This window comes from Mytilus trossulus, chromosome 12 (genome assembly GCF_036588685.1).
Source record: "Mytilus trossulus isolate FHL-02 chromosome 12, PNRI_Mtr1.1.1.hap1, whole genome shotgun sequence".
NCBI classification, from domain to species: Eukaryota; Metazoa; Mollusca; class Bivalvia; order Mytilida; family Mytilidae; genus Mytilus; species Mytilus trossulus.
Window position 1 is genome coordinate 23189388 of NC_086384.1, and position 16790 is coordinate 23206177.

Here is a 16790-nt window from a genome sequence, read left to right on the forward strand (position 1 = left end):
CTATAGGAATTTTCAAATGTAGAAAATGGTGGACTGAACCTGGTTTTATAGCGCTAAACGTCCCACTTGTATGACAGTCGCATCAAATTCCTTTATGCAAATCTTCTTTTGGTGGTAGGTTTGTTTCTTTCAATCTGTTTTTTCCGACGTAGTCGGTATAGGTTCGGGTTGTGCCCTTTGAACTTAAAGACGCTTAACTATGGCAACAGAATACGCATGCTCGAAAATCCTTTCTGTGATTGGACACAATGCTGTCATGGTGGGTGATTTGGTTGTGTTTGAAAAAACGTCTCGAAAATTATATCGTGATGGAAAGCAAGTGAAAACCTATAAATATTTGCACTAGATCTTACAAAAATTTATATTTTTATTAAAATAATTGTTTCTCAAATAGCTCTTTGCATCCATGACAGCTGTTTATTCGGAACAATTATAATGTTTAATGTAAACTTTGTTGTACGAACGTACATGACTTTTAGAACGCACCTACGCATGTGAGATTTCCGCGGGGTTTTGGTGAATGTAAACAGAAAGATACTACTTATACTACCAATAGTTTCTAGTTTTGATAACCATGAATTAAGTTTAATGTAAACAGTAGTAAATGTATATTTGTTTCTTGTTATTTGCACTGGATTTTTTGACAAAGAATTTTTTTAGGTGTCGTTACAATATTCTTATATATTATTGCCTTAAACAGACTTAGTAAAGAATTTCTTGTAGTTACATTCAGATGGAGATTTTATTAAAGAGGCCCTGCATCATTAAGTCATTGTGCTTCTGAAGGTTATCGAAATGATAGTTTTAAACATATACTCAAATTTAAATACGTCGGATATCTTTTTTAAAGATAGTTCTTGTTTTTATCTACACAGTCATATGGATATGCAACCTTTTGTATAAGTACATTATGATATACGTCAATTTCTGTTTTTATTGTTTTTAATAGGCCCTTTATTCAATTTTACGCCAGACTGTCTGAGGAATTCGGCATCAATCTAAATGAGTCAATAATCGTAATTATCTTTCCTATTTTCTTTGAACAAAATAGTGTTGAGTATAAAATTAATCTTTCCCTTGCTAATTGTCAACTCTTTTTAAACAAATGTGCGTTTAACCCAATGTGAAAACGAATAAGAAATACTTTTGTAAGTTGATATTTCAAATTTTCATTTTTGTGAGCCGTACCGTGATATTGTTCAGTAACGTGGTCAGTAAAGTGATAGCGGTAGCGATCCTTTTTTGTTTACCCTCCATCGCAAATACAAACTTGAATAATGAGTAGTCTTCACTCGGACTTCTCTTGAACTGAATTTTAATGTGCGTATTGTTATGCGTTTACTTTTCTACTTGTTTAGAGGTATAGGGGGAGGGTTGAGATCTCACAAACATGTTTAACCCCACCGCATTTTTGCGCCTGTCCCTAGTCAGGAGCCTCTGGCCTTTGTTAGTCTTGTATTATTTTAATTTTAGTTTCTTGTGTACAATTTGGAAATTAGTATGGCGTTCATTATCACTGAACTAGTATATATTTGTTTAGGGGCCAGCTGAAGGACGCCTCCGGGTGCGGGAATTTCTCGCTACATTGAAGACCTGTTGGTGACCTTCTGCTATTGTTTTTTTATTTGGTCGGGTTGTTGTCTCTTTGACACATTCCCCATTTCCATTCTCAATTTTATTATTCATTCTCTTTTTTGGGGGGGGAGGGGGTGGTCTTTGTCCTGTTTAGTAAAATGTTTTAAATAGTGCAACACCAAAAAGTGTCCATGAGTTGAAACTTGTCATCCAAAGGAGAAGCCTTTGATCTTTAACATTGATTATCGATAAAAGGTCTATTACGTTAAATCCTTTACTCTTTTGTATTTCTAAGAGATAGGCTTCAACTTCCTCTCCGTATAAAAACAAGATTTATACTGAGACCATGTTTAATCTTTCTTTTTTTAATTTTGAGGGAATCTGAAAAGCAAATGCGCAAAACTTGAACTCATCTACCAACAATTGTAGTGTTATGAATTACCAACTTGTCATGATCTGGATTTGATTTTACTTCACACTCAAACTCAGATTCTAAATCTAAATACAAAATCATGGAAAAATCAATGTTACCACTTGTTCCACTTTTCTTTCTTATAGCAATTTTACTTTTAAAATTGAGAATGGAAATGGTGAGTTTCAAAGAGACAACAACCGGACGAAAGAGCAGAAAACAGCCGAGGGCCATCAAATGGGTCTTCAACACCACGAGATGTCCCGCACCCGGAGGCGTGCTTCAACTGACCACTTGACAAATATATGTACTAGTACATTGATAATGGATGTCATAATAAACTCCGAATAATATAAATGAAGAATTGAAAATCCTACAAAACTAACAAAGACCAGAGACACCTGACTTGGGACAGTCCCTAAATATGCAGCGGGGATGAATATGCATTGTAAGATCTCAACTCTCCCCCTATACTTCGAGCCAATGTAGTAAAGCAAACACACAACAATGCGCAATGGTAAACTCAGTTAAAGATAAGTCCGAGTTCGATGTCAGAAAAGATAACAAAACAAACTAAGCACAATGGGAATGATACACGAATTACCAGAGGACTCCTAGCATTTACTGACATGCCAGCTTTAAACTGATTGATAAAGTATGTCTTCATCATATGAATATCAATCACAATCCCTTCCGTTAGGGATTTAGTATCATACCATCTTAAAATATTTTAGAGGAACATATCCCGTGTCATGCCAACAACTGGTTTTACAAGAAATGTGTATAATCCGATGCAAAGACCATATGAATGAACCAATATTAACGTCAACATATGCCATCTTAAAATTATAACCTGACAACAGTATCGTAACTATATCACTTCTAAATAAGTCTGTTAAAAGTTTTGGTAAGCATTTGAAGTAAATGCCGACATTTTTTTGCACTGTAAAGAATATTACCATAAAAAATTGAAAATGAAATACATGAATGTACAAGGGCATTTTTCAATAAAAGTGTGAATTTCAGACCGCAAAAAAAATATGGAAAATCAACTTGTCTAAGATTTTATTTCAAGAGTTATTTGTAATACCTCTATTATAGACCTGTTTGTAAATAAAAAGTGCAATCTTAAATACTCTGTAAAATAATATGATTTTCATAATTTATGTACTCTTTCGTATGGGACATTTGTCCACTACGAAACTGCTTCTTAAAGCACATCTTATTTCTCCCATACTTGTTTAGTAGGTGACCGTTTCGTAGTGGACATATTCACATGTTTTTTTTCCCACAATCCCCACAATCCCTATATTGCAATAGTAACAAGAATGATTATTTTCATCAAAGCGCGTACTAAGCTGTGCACTGATATTTTGCATAATTTTAAAACTAGATACTGAAGGAGATTTGACCCGTTTCGTAGTGGACATATTAAAATACGGTATCACTCTGGTCTATTTTTTTGTTTTGGCCAACAATGTAACTGCCGTTATAAAAGCACCACTTCTTTTGTAAGACCCTTATGTTTATATCTCTTGCAAACATTGATTTTACAAAACTGTTTATTAGCAAAATTTAATGACTTCGTTTCGTAGTGGACATTTTGTCAGGAATGTCAGGGACACAACTTCTAAAATAAAAAAATCCTTTGTCAAAAGCTGTTTATTAAGATATGGTGGCTCTAAACATACTTTTGAATAATTAAAAAACTTACATAAAGTAAAAATAACATGTATTTCTACCTTTTTTACAATAAAAAAGAGTATGAATGTTGAACAGGCGGTCTAGTGACATGCCATTTTGGTTATTTTGAACCATTCAGGAATCAATATCTTATTAATTCCTCAAAAAACAGTATGTTTCTTTGCTTTAAAATGTTAAATCTAATTCAATGTACTGATTTCACAAAAAAATACTTGAAAAGATCAAACCCTTTTTTTAAAAAGTAGGTCGGACAAGACATCACGTTTTTATCCCCACAATCCCCACAATCCCTATATTGCAATAGTAACAAGAATGATTATTTTCATCAAAGCGCGTAATAAGCTGTGCACTGATATTTTGCATAATTTTAAAACTAGATACTGAAGGAGATTTGACCCGTTTCCTAGTGGACATATAAAAATACGATATCACTCTGGTCTATTTTTTTGTTTTGGCCAACAATTTAACTGCCGTTATAAAAGCACCACTTCTTTTGTAAGACCCTTATGTTTATTTCTCTTGCAAACATTGATTTTACAAAACTGTTTATTAGCAAAATTTAATGACTTCGTTTCGTAGTGGACATTTTGTCAGGAAATTCATGGACACAACTTCTAAAATAAAAAATCCTTTGTCAAAAGCTGTTTATTAAGATATGTTGGCTCTAAACATACTTTTGAATAATTAAAAAACTTACATTAAGTAAAAATAACATTTATTTCTACCTTTTTTACAATAAATTAGAGTATGAATGTTGAACAGGCGGTCTAGGGACATGCCATTTTGGTTATTTTGAACCATTCAGGAATCGATATCTTATTAATTCCTCAAAAAACAGTATGTTTCTTTGCTTTAAAATGTTAAATCTAATTCAATGTACTGATTTCACAAAAAATTACTTGAAAAGATCAAACCCTTTTTTTTTAAAAGTGGGTCGGACAAGAAATCACGTTTTTATTTAAATGCGGTCATAAGATTTCTGCATGTTGATTTATATTTTAGAAATGAAGTCCTTGTACCGATGATAAAACCTAATACATGTTTGATATTGAAAACACTGATGTAATACATTTTACAGTAATATGTAGATTTCTTTCGGTAAAAATCTAATACTTTGTTACATACATAGATATATAAACACCATAAGATGGTGACAAAGAAACGTCACCATCTAAAAATGGATTATTAACAAAAGGAAATAAAACAGTCATCTCTTCAATCATAAATTCTTTAATTAACATACTGAATATTATTAAATGTTTGTATCAGATGTTGATTCGGTAGGTCTTTGCTGATTTTAATCGATAATATTAACTGATTACAATACAGAAACAAGTCCACAATAAGTGGTGCACAGTTATTTCCAATTGGTATTTCGATAATTTGTCGATATACGGAATCTCCAAAGCAAACTAAAATGTTATCTATTAAAAATTGAAGGCAAGTTATTTTAATTTATCAACGCATTTATTTTTTAAATCATTACTTAATCCATTTTTGTAAAATGATTTTGTTACTTTGAATGTTGGTGTCTTGTTTTTGTTTTGAGTGCTTTAAAATACATTTCGTTTTTATTTCAAAATTAAACGAATCACTTCGCATATTGCTCCATCTTATAATTTTTCGTTAAATCATAAGTATTAATCCAATTTGTTCGACACAAATGTTGTTCTTTCTTTCGAAATTTTGATCCTCAGTTTGACAGGAGTGTCTAAGAAAGTATTCCTGTTATTAGTCAATTTTAAACCATCGTTTCTCATGTATGATCCTTTAAAGTATGTCCCCTTGTAACACATTGCAAATTCAGTACAAAATTAATATGTGCAAAGTTTCCACCTTTCGGTATTTAGCTGACTGAACATTGCTCATTCCAGACCTCCTTTACACCTGTTCTACATTAAAGATGCCACCTTTCGGTCTTTAACTGACTGAATATTGCTCATTCCAGACCTACTCTACACATCTTCTTCATTTACGATGTTATTTAAACACTTCATTAAGAATTTTCTTCCATTTTATTACTTCACGATATTGATCTTTGGCTTTCTCTTCGAGTACGTTTACGGATTGACAAAAACATTCATCGTTCTACTCCTCACACTTAGTCATTGTTCACTTATATGTATGCTCTATTTCACCTATATACTATATAGTTCAATTTCAATAATTTATCGATACTTTATACAATTGAACACTTATTTGCGCTCATATTATGTTATTGTGCTGTAGTATGGTTGGAAATGTTTCTGGTGGATTTATCCTAGCAGTTTTGTAAGAAGGGGCGAAAAATGTTACTTTGACTGGTTCATGGAAAATGAATTGCTTTAAAGACAAGAACTTTAGTAAAAGTGTATAGATGTAAAACACATTTTTAGAAGAAAGATCTATAACACGATAAGACGTTTCGGATTGGTTTTGGAGGTTCACAGTGACCACAAAGGGGCCAAACACAATCATTTGTATGGTTTTAAGATAATAAACTAAATATAAGGGATATTTCTCTGATCAATATTTCAGCACAAAGTTCAAAATCACAATAAGATTTGTTTTATTAATTTGGGGGTTATTGTCATAGCTGTTTAGGAATAAGAGCCAAAAAGGGGGTTTCAAAAACATTTTTGTCAAATTTGTAATGGGGCCTACAAAAACTATTTTTCTAGTTTGCAGGCAACTACTTTAGAATCAGTAACCGATCTAAATTTCAATACCAAATTATAAAACACAGTAGGAAGGTTGGATTTTATTTAAGGGGCCATTATAGAAGATGTATAGAAATAGGAGCCAAACAACGGTGCAACAAGCGCAATTATTTGTCTACGTCTAAGTGTGAAAGTCCCTAGGAAACTGACAACATCATTCCACATTTCTTATTTGTCATCACAAGGGTGGCTAATTTTTCAGACTTTCTGTACAGTTCCCTACGGCAAAGTTTTTTCCCACACCTAGTGGGATTGAAAGCTTGTCCCAGGCTCTTTTATTCATGAAAATGCGCGGGTGGGAAAGTGCACCGGAAGCTGACTACCACATACCCAATTTCTCATTTTTGTCCATTGCAGGTGGTGGCAGCGGTCGCTTTACTCCCATACCCTACGGCAAAGTTCTTGACCGCAAATGGTTAGAATGAAAGCTATTATCCATATCTTTAACTCGTATCAATTCCTGAGTGGGAAAGTGCACCCGAAGATTCACTGCCCATCCAAAGTCTGAGCTACATATACAGTAATGGCTATGGGCTCATTTTCAGACTTTCTGTACAGTTCCCTACGGCAAACTTTTCCCCCACACCTAGTGGGATTGAAAGCTTGTCCCAGACCCTATTAATCATGAAAATGCACAGGTGGGAAAGTGCACCACAAGCTGACAACAACATACTCAGTTTCTCATTTTGGTCCATTACGGGTGGTGGCAGCAGTCGCTTTACTCCCATCCCCCTACGGCAAAGTTCTTGACCGCAGGTAGTTAGAATGAAAGCTATTATACATATCTTCAACTCGTATCAATCCCTGGGTGGGAAAGTGCACCTGAAGACTTCACTGACCATCCAAAGTCTGAGGTACCTATACAGTTATGGGTATGGGCTCATTTTTCAGTCTTTCTGTACTGCAGTTCCCTACGGCAAAGTTTTTTCCCACACCTAGTGGGATTGAAAGCTTGTCCCAGACCCTATTATTCATGAAAATGCCCAGGTGGGAAAGTGCACCACAAGCTGACAACAACATACTCAGTTTCTCATTTTGGTCCATTACGGGTGGTGGCAGCAGTCGCTTTACTCCCATCCCCCTACATTTTCTCGATAATATCCAAATAGTAAAGAAATATTCACTGGCTCTAACTCCAAATATGGACAATTTTATGTTCAGGGGGTCCTGAAATATTTTGAAAGCGTTTGATGTGCTATTTTATAACCTTTTCTTATTAACCGGACCAAATCACTACTTTACTTTAAAATTCATGACCCACAATTTTTTTACAGTTTGCTTTAATCCCCCAAACTTTCTATTTGAGGCATAAAACATGAAGAAATACATTTGGAAGGGGTATAAACAAAAATGGCAAGTAACACACTGTCCACACTAAGGACTATATTCGTGGACAACGAAAAATCAAAGGACGATAACTGTACTCGGATCATTTTAGGATGCCGAATAGTTAGAAATTCAGTATATTAGTAATTCTTTCGAACATAATATATTTCTTATTTCGTTTATTTGAAAGCTAATACATTGTACACAGGAACGAGTTTAAGTCAACTCACATTAAATAGTTATTCTATGCTACGCCTACAACAGTAAATACCATAATGTTATTTGGTCTGTAGATTTGTTCGTTCGTTCGTGTGTCTGTGTATCCATCCATTTATACTGTGATTGAATATAAGACGACGTTGTAGTCAGATCAAGTTGAAACTAGGTACACATGTTTATTATATATGTTCTTTTTAAAATTTATTTACGGTTCTCTGACTATGGAAAATATATTTGCGAGAAATTGTCATAGACAAACACTGGTGGTGTTTTTCTAATTCAATTCGTTTTCTTTTTATTCTCATTTCGTATCCGTAAATTACTCGTATATAACTATTATGTGATTGGGGGATATACATGTACGATTTGTTTTTATATTAAATTTGCAATCCTTGATTTTTGTTTACAATCTCGGTTAAGAGTTTGGAAAACCGAGAAAACGTAAAGAAGACCTCAAAATATAGTTTACATTTTTTCCCAACTAGCATCTCGATAGGGTTAAATACGTAGAGGGGCGCACTTTCCATTCTATAAATACATATACAATAACATAAAGTATGTGTATGTAGGGGAATAAAAAGTCGTTCGCTAAAACAGATTGTTCCTTTGCTTTTTGTGTATTTTTCGCTGTGCATTTGCTGATTAAAGATACCCTATCTCTTTTGTTTTTCTATTGTATTACGATATTTTGCCTTTTTACGATTTTCTTGGACGTTTTCCCTTTACTGATTTATATTGATGCAGACATTTAGCAACCAAACTAGTCAGTACATTATGCTACCGACGACATGATGTTGTGTCCCTTCTGACTTAATATGATGGATATCTTTAGTTATTTAAAGGTTAAAAAACAATATAAACCGTATTGGTAGCCAGATTTTATTTTTAACAGAACGTTGTTTCACTATTTCGTTTTGTAGTTTTCTCATATACCACATAATGATTCTTTGGCAAGTTGATTCTCATTGTGTTCTTTAGTGGTCGCTATAATTGGTCGCTAGCTTGATTGATCGCTAGGATTGGTCGCTAGCTTGAGTCTGGTCATTAGTCATGTTAGTACAATGAAAAATTCGGGAAATTTTCCCAATTTTTTTTTATTTTTTTTTATTGATTTTTCTCCCGTAATTGGGGACTTCGTCCCCATATGAATCAGTGTTAGGGTCTGGGGGGAGTTCAGGAATATATATAAATCAGTGTGAGGGTCTGGATGGAGTTCAGGAATATATATAAATCAGTGTAAGGGTCTGGGTGGAGTTCAGAAATATATATAAATCAGTGTAAGGGTCTAGGTGAAGTTCAGGAATATATATAAATCAGTGTGAGGGTCTGGATGGAGTTCAGGAATATATATAAATTAGTGTGAGGGTCTGGATGGAGTTCAGGAATATATATAAATTAGTGTAAGGGTCTGGATGAAGTTCAGGAATATATATAAATTAGTGTGAGGGTCTGGATGGAGTTCAGGAATATATATAAATTAGTGTAAGGGTCTGGATGAAGTTCAGGAATATATATAAATCAGTGTAAGGGTCTGGATGGAGTTCAGGAATATATATAAATTAGTGTAAGGGTCTGGATGGAGTTCAGGAATATATATAAATCAGTGTAAGGGTCTGGATGGAGTTCAGGAATATATATAAATCAGTGTGAGGGTCTGGATGGAGTTCAGGAATATATATAAATTAGTGTGAGGGTCTGGATGGAGTTCAGGAATATATATATAAATCAGTGTAAGGGTCTGGATGGAGTTCAGGAATATATATAAATCAGTTTGAGGGTCTGGATGAAGTTCAGGAATATATATAAATCAGTGTAAGGGTCTGGATGGAGTTCAGGAATATATATAAATTAGTGTAAGGGTCTGGATGGAGTTCAGGAATATATATTAATCAGTTTGAGGGTCTGGAATGAGTTCAGGAATATATATAAATCAGTGTGAGGGTCTGGAAGGAGTTCAGGAATATATATAAATCAATGTAAGGGTCTGGGTGGAGTTCAGGAATATATATAAATCAGTGTAAGGGTCTGGGTGGAGTTCAGGAATATATATAAATCAGTGTGAGGGTCTGGATGGAGTTCAGGAATATATATAAATCAGTGTGAGGGTCTGGATGGAGTTCAGGAATATATATAAATCAGTGTAAGGGTCTGGATGGAGTTCAGGAATATATATAAATCAGTGTGAGGGTCTGGATGGAGTTCAGGATTATATATTAATCAGTGTAAGGGTCTGGATGGAGTTTAGGAATGTATATAAATCGGTGTGAGGGTCTGGGTGGAGTTTAGGAATATATATATAAATCAGTGTGAGGGTCTGGATGGAGTTTAGGAATATATATAAATCAGTGTAAGGGTCTGGGTGGAGTTCGGGAATATATATAAATCAGTGTAAGGGTCTGGATGGAGTTCAGGAATATATATAAATCAGTGTGAGGGTCTGGATGGAGTTCAGGAATATATATAAATCAGTGTGAGGGTCTGGATGGAGTTCAGGAATATATATAAATCAGTGTAAGGGTCTGGAAGGAGTTCAGGAATATATATAAATTAGTGTAAGGGTCTGGATGGAGTTCAGGAATATATATAAATCAGTGTGAGGGTCTGGTTGGAGTTCAGGATTATATATTAATCAGTGTAAGGGTCTGGATGGAGTTTAGGAATGTATATAAATCAGTGTGAGGGTCTGGGTGGAGTTTAGGAATATATATATAAATCAGTGTGAGGGTCTGGATGGAGTTTAGGAATATATATAAATCAGTGTAAGGGTCTGGGTGGAGTTCAGGAATATATATAAATCAGTGTAAGGGTCTGGATGGAGTTCAGGAATATATATAAATCAGTGTGAGGGTCTGGATGGAGTTCAGGAATATATATAAATCAGTGTGAGGGTCTGGATGGAGTTCAGGAATATATATAAATCAGTGTAATGGTCTGGAAGGAGTTCAGGAATATATATAAATTAGTGTAAGGGTCTGGATGGAGTTCAGGAATATATATTAATCAGTTTGAGGGTCTGGATGGAGTTCAGGGATATATATAAATCAGTGTGAGGGTCTGGAAGGAGTTCAGGAATATATATAAATCAATGTAAGGGTCTGGGTGGAGTTCAGGAATATATATAAATCAGTGTAAGGGTCTGGGTAGAGTTCAGGAATATATATAAATCAGTGTAAGGGTCTGGATGGAGTTCAGGAATATATATAAATCAGTGTAAGGGTCTGGATGGAGTTCAGGAATATATATAAATCATTGTGAGGGTCTGGATGGAGTTCAGGAATATATATAAATTAGTGTGAGGGTCTGGATGGAGTTCAGGAATATATATAAATCAGTGTAAGGGTCTGGATGGAGTTCATGAATATATATAAATCAGTGTGAGGGTCTGGATGGAGTTAAGAAATATATATAAATCAGTGTGAGGTTCTGGATGGAGTTTAGGAATATATATAAATCAGTGTAAGGGTCTGGATGGAGTTCAGGAATATATATAAATCAGTGTGAGGGTCTGGATGGAGTTCAGGAATATATATAAATCAGTGTGAGGGTCTGGATGGAGTTCAGGAATATATATAAATCAGTGTAAGGGTCTGGATGGAGTTCAGGAATATATATAAATCAGTGTAAGGGTCTGGGTGGAGTTTAGGAATATATATAAATCAGTGTGAGGGTCTGGATGGAGTTCAGGAATATATATAAATCAGTGTAAGGGTCTGGATGGAGTTCAGAAATATATATAAATCAGTGTGAGGGTCTGGAAGGAGTTCTTCCTCTCTGTAATTTTTAATTTGGTTTATCTTATATTTTTTTTTGCTCTTTGATGATGTTGTGGTTTGGTGTTGTTGTTTCGTTGTTTTGTTGTTGTTGATATTTATCTATTTGGGTTTTTTTTTTGGGAAAGAAGTAATTTTGCTATGTTATCTTATATTTCATTCCCAAGAAATTTGAAAGCTTATGAGGGAAAAAAGTTCCGTAAGATTGTGTTAGGCTTTATTGTTGTTTTGTTCTTGTTTTTCCCTCAGTTTAAGTTTTTTTGAAGGGTTGAACCTCTTTTGTGTATTTGTTGTTCATTTGTGTTTTGTTAATTCATTTTGTTTGTTTATTTGTTTATAATTGTTTGTTTATTGTTTTTGTTTTGTATTTTGTTTTTAATGTTTATTTTGCGTTTTGTTTTCTTTGTTTATTGTTTTCTTTTTGGTTTATTATAGTTGCTTTTTTCATTGTTTATTGGTTTTTTATTCATTGTTTTGTTTCTTTGTTTTCTGTTTGATAAGTTTTTTGTTGTTTGTTTGTATTTGTATTTTTTTATTTTGTTTACTTTGAAATGGCAACCATACAAATTATTAAAACCAGGTTCAATCCACCATTTTTTACATTAGAAAATGCCTGTACCAAGTCAGGAATATGACAGTTGTTATCCATTCGTTTGATGTGTTTGGACTTTAGATTTTGCCTTTTGATTTTGGACTTTCCTTTTTGAATTTTCCTAGGAGTTCGGTATTTTTGTGTTTTTACTTTTTAGTTTCTCCTTGTTTGGCTGTTTAAGCTTAGATAACAATTTGATATAGCCTCTATACGTCTAAAGACTATGTTCACATTTTTTGGTCAATTAAGACTCGAGTCGAAGATGTTCTCTTTTCATATTGTTTAGTATATGTTGTTCATAAATTTTAGCAATTTGGCAATGTGAAAAAAAGAAACATTGTACAGTTTCCAATATTAAAGACTTTCAGAAAATTTCGTAAACTGATTTGTTTTTTCAATGAGTTTACGCTATATTCATCTAACACAGTTGTCGATATCAACGATTTCGACGAAATAAGGTCTAAATCGACGTATTATGTTCTAAATGTCTAGTAATACTACAGTTATCTTTTATTTAGACAATTTAGTTTCTCTTTGTTCGTATGTTTAAGTTATCGATATCGACGATATCAACGATATTCTCTAGTCGATATCGACAATTTATGTTCTAAATGTCTATTTTCTACATCCTGATATAAAATTGAGAATGGAAATGGGGAATGTGTCAATGAGACAACAACCCAACCATAGAAAAAACAACAGCAGAAGGACACCAACAGGTCTTCAATGTAGCGATAAATTCCCGCATCCGGAGGCGTCCTTCAGCTGGCCCCTAAACAAATATATACTAGTTCAGTGATAATGAACGCCATACTAAACTCCAAATTGCACACAGGAAACGAAATTAAAATAATACAATAAAATTGAGAATGAAAGACTAACAAAGGACAGGCGCAAAATGCGGCGGAGTTGTTCATGTAAAATGATAAACGAAAAGTAATTGGCAGAGACAACCCGAATAAAAACACCGAAACAGAGAGAATTAGCGTATGATCGCAGGCACTTTGAGGAAGTTGCAGGGTTTAACATACTTAATGAGCTCTCATCCTTGCTTTAAATCTAGAACGCGGTGGTGAAGCATCATTAAATACATACAAGACGGATAAAGCAGATGGAAAATGTTTGAATTATCGGATCGTCAACTTCCAGATTAACAACAAATAGACAAAATACAGAAAATTACGGTCTCAAATACGTGCTGTCATTTGTCAATGTATAAAGTTAAATGACAAAAACGAATATACATGTACATGAAACAATGAAAATACTACTACCAGAACTTCTCGTTTATGGAGATTAGTGGTATTTGACCCATGGAGACCGCAGTACTTTGATTATTGCATTATAGACTAGATCTTTATTAAAAGATTTGTTTGGTGCTCTTTTTTTCAAATATTGTATCAGTCTTGAATCACGATTCCACAGATGCAAATAGATATCCTCCAAAATCTGCTTTAGCTCCTTTTTTTTTAGTCGAAAAAAAGTAAAATCGCAAAAATACTGAACTCCGAGGAAAATTTAAAACGGCAAGTCCTAAAACAAATTGCAAAATTAAAGGCTCAAACACATCAAACGTTTAAATAACAACTGTCATATTCCTGACTACTAGTATAGTCGCAAATAGCGTGTATTTGAAGTTTTTTTTAGCTCATCTAGCCTGAAGGGCCAATTTTTTATCACTAAGCGTCCGTCGTCGTCCGGTGTTCACTTTTACAAAAATCTTCTTTTCTGAAACAACTAGGCCAAATTTAACCAAACTTGGTCACAATCATCATTGGGAAATCTAGTTAAAAAATGTGTCCGGTGACCAGGCCAACCAACCAAGATGGCCTCCATGACTAAAAATAAAACATAGAGGTAAAATGCAGTTTTTGGCTTATAACTCAAAAACTAAAGCATTTAGAGCAAATCTGACAAGTATTTAAATTGTTAATCAGGATAAGATCTACTGCCCCGAAATTTACAGATGAATCGGACAACCCGTTGTTGGGTTGCTGCCCCTAAATTGGTAATTTTAAGGAATTTTTGCTGTTTAAGGTTATTATCTGGAATATTATTATAGATAGAGATAAACTGCAAACAGCAATAATGTTCAGCAAAGTAAGATTACATAACCATTTTTCGTAAATCTTAGTAATCGGTTACACAAATTTTCTCCTGTAAAACTACTAGGTAAAATTAATTCAAAATTAACCACAATTATCTTTGTGATATCTAGTTTTAAAAATGTGTCCGGTAACTCGGCCAACCAACAAAGATGGCGGCCTTGGCTAAAAATAGACCATAAAGGGTAAAATGCAGTTTTTGGCTTATAACTCAAAAACCAAAGCATTTAGAGCAAATCTAACTGATATAAAAGTGTAGATCAGGTCAAGATCTATCTGCCCTGGAATTTTCAGATGGATCGGATAACCGGCTGTTAAGTTGCTGCCCCTGAATTGGTAATTTTAAGGAAATTTTGCTGTTTTTTTGTTATCTTGAATATTTTTATAGAAATAAACTGTAGACAGCAATAATGTACATAAAAGTAAGACCTAAACATAAGTCAGCATGACCAAAAAATGTTCAATTGACCCCCTAGGGAGTTATTGCCCTTCATATTCAATTTTTAACAATTTTCATAAAATTTTCCACAGAAACTACTAGGCCAAGTTCATTATAGATGAGATAAATGTAAGCAGCAAGAATGTTTAATAAAATAAGATCTACAAAAACATCACCATCACCAAAAACACAATTTTGTCATGAATCCATCTGTGTCCTTTGTTTAATATTCAAATAGACCAAGGTGAGCGACACAGGCTCTTTAGGGCCTCTAGTTTTATCTAACCTGTCTTAAGTCAGGAACCTGGTCTTCAGTCGTTTGTTGTTGCAGTTCATAAGTGTTTCTCTTTTCTCGTTTCTCATTTTTATATAGTTTTTGGTTGCTATGCAAATATGTGAGAATCTAGGTTTCACTAAAAAGAACATATCGTAATACATACTGTTGCAAGAACATTCTGACTTGGGTCTTTTCAATCTGATAAATTAATAAAACAGTAGTTAACTGTGTTTAAATATTGAAAATCGAACGAAGAAGAGACATATAGCACTGCATTGACATGGTAAGAGTCTACTGCTGTACATGCACCACCCGTTATGGACAGATATGCTTCAGTCTATTAAAAGCTATAAGCCAAATAATATCAACTAATCATGATAATAGATAAAGAAACTTATGAAAAAGAAGATATGCATGTGTGACGTGTGTGCTTATTGCGAAACCTAATGGGGTTTAACAAATGAGGTAATAAAAGAAATAAATGTGACCGGCATGAACCAGGTGTCTCCACAATTAATGTGTTCGAAGTGCTAAAATCAGTTTTCAATTGGTTTTTAACATTTCATTCCATAAAACAATTTCAGGCAGAATATTTCAATTGTGTTCCAGTCAAAACACAGTCAATTATGGACATTTAAAATCCCACGTTAATTTAAATTTGTATCTTTAATTCAATAAACGTCGTATTTTTTTGTTTCAGGGTCATCTTCTAAAGCCACCATGTAAAGTTACTGCACACTGAGATCACTATATATATAGTAGTCTCAAATGCACAAAACTGTTTTTTATTATTATTGTTACATTTCCGTGTAACCGTAGCTAGTAAAGATGTCTTGAACAGTCAAATTAGTAATTATGTAAAAATTATAAAAAAAAACAACAAAATTAACCTATAACATATATAATTCTAATATATATTTTTCACTCTTTTGGTCTTTTGGAAAAGTTGTTAGTGCTGTATTTGTTTTAGAGCCCTCTACAAAGAAAGGCCCAGACAAGGTTCACATATGGCACAATATGGCCTTAAATATCAACTTTATCATAAAATCCCCAAAAGGTCACAATTTGATTCGTAAATGGGTGTTTTTGAAAAGACCTGATGCTAAATAAATCAGTTCTTTTCATAAAAGTACATAATATTCTCCAAAGTAGGCCCATTTTTACACATTTTGTCAAAATATGGTAAATTTGTTCAATTTTTAGACCTAAAAGCTTTAGGAAAACATTGGCCGGCATCTACGATCCAAAATGTTTTGAAGCCAAAATATTAGAAATTTGGTATTTATAATTATTCATCAATATAAAGACTTTTTGGATCGTGGATGGAGGCCAAGGTTAATTATTCCAAAAACAATTTAAATTGTTTAAAAATTTGACCAAAATTGACCAAAAATACTAATAATGTATATTTCAAGGGTCATAGCATCAAAATTTTTAAAGGAAGGTGCCAATAAAATATATTTTTATATTGATACTAGTATTGTTACAAGTATTTCTATGCAAAATTTGTAATTTATTAATTTTAAATTTAAGCTTGAATCGGAGCGTTTTTAATGATGAAATCAGCAAGTTACAATCTATCACATAAACTGAATCAATTGAAATAGACATTTTTAAGTGTTTAAAAAGTGTATAAAATGTTTCTTTAAATGAACATGAAAATTGAGGCCAA